Below are 7,105 nucleotides of genomic sequence, written 5' to 3'. Positions count from 1 at the left end.
TAAAATAAATAAAAAACTAAGAAAATAAACATATAAAAACTTTTAAAAAAATAATTCAAAACCAAAAACAAAGAAATATCCAAAATATAAGAAAAAGAAACATCCAAAACTTAGAAAAAAGAAATTACTGAAATCAGTGAAAAAATCATCCAAAATCAAACCAAAAAAAAAAAACATTCGAAATGTAACAAGACCTAGCAAAAAAAGAGATATCCAAAAACTTTTTAAATTTTTTTAGAGGAAACATCAATTAAAATTATCTTGAGAAACATCCAAAACGTAATGAAAAAATCTAAAATCTAAAAAAAAGATCTAAAACCAAATAACAACAAATAAACAAATTCATTGTAAAATCATTTTACAAAATTATTAAAAAATTTCAAAATTCATTTTAAGAAATCCAAAAATATTTTAAAAATTCCTAATAAAAAGAAACATCCAAAACGCAACAAAAAGAAACATCCAAAACCTAACAAAAATGAGATATTTAAAATTAGTTTAAAATTTTCAAAACCTAATAAAACAAAATATCTAAAAAATTGAAAAAGAACATTGAAAAACTAAGCAAGAAAAGTCTAAAACTATTTAAAAAATCATCCAAAATCCAAAAACAAAAATCCAAAACATAAGGAAAAGGCATCCAAAACTTGCTCAAGGGGTAGCGACGGAGGACGTAGGCATTAGGTGGGATGTGACGTTAGGTGGGGATGCGCGACGCGAGGAGGTGCCGCAGTGGTCGGCTGAGCTACGCGACGCGAATGAGAGAGCCGCAGTGGTCGGACTCGTTGTACTTCGCGGCGAAGGGCGCCGCGATGCTCAAAAGCCCTGCGCATTGTGAATGGGGAGCCGCCTGCATGAATGGTGGATGAGGCAGAGCGACTTGCAATCGAGGACCTACAAGGAAAGGCGGCTACACACGAGGAAGGGTATAAAACCCATTCAAATCATAGTTAAATAGGTAATTTATAAAGTATGGGCGAAAATTGTTGGAAAATATAAGAATAATAATTTGAAGATTTAACGATGATATTTGGACTTAGAGAATTTTTCCGAGTTGGAAAATATAGTTTTCTGCGTAAAAATACGCACTGAAAATTTGACGGCAGTACTGGCTTAGATCTGTCCGGTACTTCTCCTGAGAAAATTAATTATGAGCGAAAGAGGTTAAAAAGTTAAAATTTATAATTGAGAAGGTAAAAATATTTAAAACGCAATTTAAAATGTTAATCTTAAAGCTTTTGGTCTAAAATTGGGCCAAAGGGGCCGTATATGTGAACCGAAGTATATATAAACCCTAACTAAAGGCCATGCTGCACAACACACTCCCCATTTGATGCTCCATGCTGATATAGAGAAGAGAGGTAAAGAGAGAAAACCCTAACTCCCTAGATATTCAAACCACCATAACTTTCTCTCCGAAGCACCGATTGCCACACTGTTTGCGGTCACGCGAAGCCCTTCTCATCCTCTACAATTCTATCCATAAAGATTGGTAAGACTTTTAAATTCTCTTACCCTAATTTTGTAGAACAAGTCAAATTCGAAATTTAGTTATGGCTTTTGAGATATCTTGTGATTTCGGTTGTTTAAGGGTGCTCTAACATGAGCTATTAGTGAGTTTCATTAAGAAATTTCGTAGGTTAAGGTAAGAGATCATCAGTTGATGTGTTATTACAATTGATGATTTCGATGAGGATTGTGTAATTATGCATAGTTGATGTATTGTGGAGTTTTATGATTGGATGGTGATAATGTATTTATGAATTATGTATTGTATTGATGAATATTGGGGCAGAGGCCAGAAAAAAATAAGAATGATAAGTGGTGATTGAATTGTGTGATGATGCATGAGTTTAAATTGAAAATTTGGTATTAAATGCGTGAAAATTGGAATGTGATAAAATAATAGAAATTCAAGATTTGAGGTGTGAAGTTGATGAATTTGAGTTGAAATTTGTAAATGAAGCAGGTTTGAATTTGGTTCATGTGAATATGTGAACTGAGTTGGTTTGGTTGTAGTTTTCGGTTAAAATTGATTTTTATCCAATTTCGACAGGCCGTAACTCTGTCCTCCGAATTGGAAATTTTACAAACTAGATTTTTATGAAAATTCATTTATCGATCTTTCTACCAATTTAAGAATGGTGGAAAAATGAACTTTGTGGGAAAAGATATGAAGGATTGAAATTGGGGTAAAAAACTTATTTTTACAGCATATCATCTTTTTCACATTCTGGTATGCCATGCGTACACGAACATGGGCTGCGTACATGACTTTGTCACAAATACACTCAAGCGTACGCAATGCAAGTCATGCGTGCGTGAGCAAGCTCCACTGCCCAAACCTTCTGCATACACGAAGGTGGTTCGCGTGTGCGAATGTAAAAAATTTACACTCATGCATATACGACTACCCATGTTTTTTCGAAAAGTGAATTTTTATGCTCTCAACCATTTCTCAAGCTTTCTAAACCTTTATAAACCCCGATAAGTGTTTAGAGCCAGTGTAATAATGGATAGAGAAGCTAGGAATGAAATCTAAAGAGTTGAGTCAGTGAATGAGAGAAAAAGGAATAATATATAAAATGATGTATGATGAGGATGAATGTGATAATGATTGATAATTGATTATGATGATGAAGAATGATGATGAATGGGTTTAATAATTATGAAGGATGAATTGAAGTGAGAGTGAAGGTGAAATTAGGAATGAGATTGATAATGAAATAAATTCTGATTTGAAATATACCTATATGGAAAGTATAATGGAGTGATTCTACTTGCTCCCAGAGATGATTGTTAATTGCAGTGGAGTGATTCTGCTTGTCGCAGTAGAGTGATTCTTCTTGCCTATGAAAATAATTTAAGTGCAGTGGAGTGATTCCACTTGCCACAATAGAGTGATTCCGCTTGCCAGTTATACTTGTCTGGGTAGATGCAGTTGAGTGATTTCACTTGCTCCGGACATGTCGGGTTTGGCTGTATAACTGACAGATTATATCATCGGCCATTAGGACAGGAATACATCATTTGTATTGTTTGAATTGTTTAGGCTTATTCTTCTTGTCTTGGGTTGATTAACTGTGCACACTACATGTCTATATGTTAAATGCTTTACTTGAATTTTACTTGTGCAATTTTTGTTTGCATTTCTTGTGTTTGCACACTTGAGAGGTTTCTCATGCTAGCGTTGGTTGACATTAAGGGCTGGTTCTATTCTGTTGGAGAGTTGTGAAAGTATGAGAAATGTTGAGTTAAAATTAGAATCCAACTACGGTAGTTGCCAAGTTATGGATTAGAGAGAACTTAAGATGAATATGATGAGGTTTAGTGTTTAAGAATGGTTAGTGAGTTCCTGTTGCCTTATGCAATATCTATTTGGCACTTTTACCATACTGAAAACTAATGGGTCGGGGTTCTCATTCCGTATATATCTCTTGTTTTTTAGATGCAAGTCTTGGTGCTCAACAGTGAGCTATAATTTATTTGAGAGATGGCGAAGATCATTGGACTTCTGTTTATATTTTGTTTAGAATCTCTCCAAACTTAATTTGAAAAACTTATATGTATGAAATTATTTCTTTTGGAACTTGCCTATAGAGGTCTTTATGTATATTTTGGGAGAGATAGGAAATACTGTTGTCAAACTGATTTTTATTTCCGAATGCGCTTTAACTGTTCTCTCACATAGATTTCATACCAAATTTACTGCTTGCTCTCTAAATTTCTGAATTATTGTTTAATGCAAATTGAACCCCAAAATACTATTTTCTGTTTGTCTGACTAAATGAATCCTTCAACCATTGTTGCTTGGTCCATCAATCCTCATAAGATTAACCCTCACTCACCTGAGGTATTACTTGGTACGACTTGGTGCACTTGTCAGTTAGTTTGTAGTTTTCGAAATCCGCACCAAATTTTTGGCGTCGTTGCCAGTGATTGACTGAGATTGACAGCTACCCGTTGTTTGATTTCTTAGATTAGACGTCCCTAGTTTTAATTTTAAGCATTTTTAACTTTAAATTTTTGAAAATTTTACTTTAGTTTCTTTAAAAAAAAAAACAAAATTTCCCTTAATTTCTAAAAGGGTTAAGTTCGATTTTGGTCCCCAACGTAGAGGCCAAAAATCGGAATCGTCCCTAACCTTTTTTTTGCTACAAAATGATCCCCAAAGTTTCAGTTTGTTTTAAAATCGTCCTTTTTACCAATTTTATTTTTTTATTACTAAATTACCCCTCAATAAAAAATTATAAAATAAAATAAATAAGGGAAGAAGGGGGAGGGAGGGGTGTTGAGGAAGAAGAGGGGAGGGGTTTTATGCGTAAAGTAAAGGGAAAAGGGGGAAGGGGTTATGCGAAGGGAGAAGGGGGGAGGGGTTCGGGAAGAAGAGGGGGAAGGGTCTTCGCCGTCGCCGCCGCCGTTCTTCGTCGCCGCCACCGCTGCTCTTCTCTGCTTCTGCTTCCATCATTCTTCTTCTTCTTCTTCTTTCATTCTGCTTCTATTATATTTGTTGATTTTTTATTATTGTTGTTTCTGGTTGATTCTGATTCTGATTGATTATATTGTTTCATTGTTATTGTTGTTCTTCTTCTATTTCTACTTGATTCTATTGTTGATTTATTGGTGATTTATTGTTGTTGTTGTCTTGTTGCTGCTTCTGTTTGATTAATTATTGTTGTTACTTTTGATTCTGTTTCTGCTTGTGCTTCTGCTGGTGCTTCTGCATAATTTTGGGGAAGAAGGGGAAGAAGAGGGGAGAGAGGTGCTTCTACTGGTGCTTTTGCATAATTTTGGGGAAGAAGGGGAAGAAGAGGGGAGGAGGGGAGGGAGGTGCTTCTACTGGTGCTTCTGCATAATTTTGGGGAAGAAGGGGAAGAAGAGGGGAGGGAGAGGTATTTTCGTCCGAGGGACGATTTTAAAACAAACTGAAACTTTGGGGACCATTTTGTAGCAAAAAAAAAGTTGGGGACGATTCCGATTTTCGACCTCTACGTTGGGAACCAAAATCGAATTTAACCCTTTCTGAAATTAAGTTTGGTGTCCCCTTAGTTGTTAAATTTTATTTTTTTCTAATTATTTTCTTTTCATTATTTTCGAAATTATTACCTTACTTGTCCTTAATTAATTTTCGAATTTATTGGTTTACTTCCTTTAATTATTTTCAAAAATTTTGGGGTGTTTATTTGTTTTATTTTATTTTATTTCCTTTTCTCAAGTTACCTCACTGAAAATTCTCTTTACTCTGACGTAGAAATTTCCACTTTTTCTTATTTTCTGTTTGTTTATGAGTAGGAATAGGAACAACGAACCTCTTCTTGACTTTGATCCTGAGATTGAGAGAACTCTGAGAAGGCATTTACAACAGGCTAGAGCTTACAAAGCCGCTGAGAATCTCAAGGATAATTTTGAGAAGGAAATTGAAGGAGATACTATGGATCCAAACAACACCAACAATGTTGTTAATCCTCTTGTTCTCAATGCTCCTAATGTGCCTAAGCAACCAAGACGGACACTGGACTCATACACTACTCCTAGCCCCAACTTCTATGGCAATAGCATTGTTGTACTTCCTGTAACTGCTAATAATTTTGAGTTAAAGCCTTAGCTCTTCTCTTTGGTGAAACATAATTGTCAGTTTCATGGATTTCCGTAGGAAGACCCAAACTTGTTTATCTCTAATTTCCTGCAGATTTATGACACCGTGAAAACAAATGAAGTTCATCCAGATGTCTATAGGTTGCTTCTCTTTCCATTTGCTCTACGGGACAGAGCCAAGCATTGGCTTGATACACAGCTTAAGGAGAGCTTGGATACTTGAGATAAATTGGTTAATAGATTCTTAACCAAGTTCTTTACACCTTAGAAGCTGACTAAGCTAAAGGACTGATGTTTAGACTTTGAGGCAGAGAGGGTGAGTCTCTTTATAAAGCTTGGGAGAGGTACAAGATGATGCTCAGAAAGTGTCCTCCAGATATGTTCTCAAAACTGGATTCAATTACATATTTTCTATGATGGAGTTACTGAGGCCGCCAAAATATCTCTGGATAATTCTGCAGGCGGGTCTCTTCACATGAAAAAGACTCCTAAGGAAGATCTTGATTTGATCGAGATGGTTGCTAACAACTAATATCTATATTCTTCTGAGAGGACTTCTGTGAGAAAAGGAGTCATGGAATTAGATACTTTGGATGTAATTCTTGCTCAGAACAAGGCTATGTCTCAACAGATTAATGCTATTACTTAGCACTTGAGTAGAATGCAAGTCTCAGCCTTCAATACTCAAAATACATCTTATGACATGAGTGGTGACTTCCCTTAAGGTGAAAGTTGTGATTATAGCCAATTCTCCCCTGAACAGGTCAATTATATGGGAATTTCTCTAGACCCCTAATAATGATCCTTTCTTTAAGACTTATAATTCGGGGTGGAGGAATCATCCTAATTTTGGTGGGAAAAATCATGCACAGAGGCAACAGAATTTTGGCAATAACTCTCAAGGCAATTTCAATCAGAACAACTTCAACAACTGTCAGTTCCAGCTCTCTCAACCACAAAAGCACATTCTCAGCCTCAGAAATCATCTGACTTGGAGTCTATTGTTGCAGAACTCTCCAAGAATACTCAGCTTTATGTAGGAGACTAGAGTTTCACTCAGAAACTTGGAAATTCAAGTGGGCCAGTTGAGCAAGCAAGCACCTAAGAAGCCTCCTAATACTCTTTCTAGTGACACAGTGCCTAATCTAAGAGAAGAACGCAAGGCTATTCATCTGAGAAGTGGTAAGATAACAGATTCAGAAACAAAGGTCAGTAAGGAACCATTTGAAAAAGAATAAGCTGCCCTTCCATCTAAAAAATTAAGGGTATACGATCACATTGCAAATATTTGATTTTGTAAATGAATTTAAAAGATATGAAAAATAAAGAATAAATAAATGATATTAATGTCTAACTAAAAGATAATATAATTTATGTGGTTAACTATATTTCAAACAAATCTTTTTTATTAAGCTCTATATGTGGTCCTTTTTATAAACTAATTAGTGATAATAGTCTTAAGAAGTTAGATAAGATTTAAATAAAGTTTTATTTTCTACAAAATACACAC

Source organism: Arachis ipaensis, chromosome B05 (assembly GCF_000816755.2).
Source record: "Arachis ipaensis cultivar K30076 chromosome B05, Araip1.1, whole genome shotgun sequence".
In the NCBI taxonomy this organism is placed as follows: domain Eukaryota; kingdom Viridiplantae; phylum Streptophyta; class Magnoliopsida; order Fabales; family Fabaceae; genus Arachis; species Arachis ipaensis.
This window is presented reverse-complemented; position numbering follows the sequence as displayed.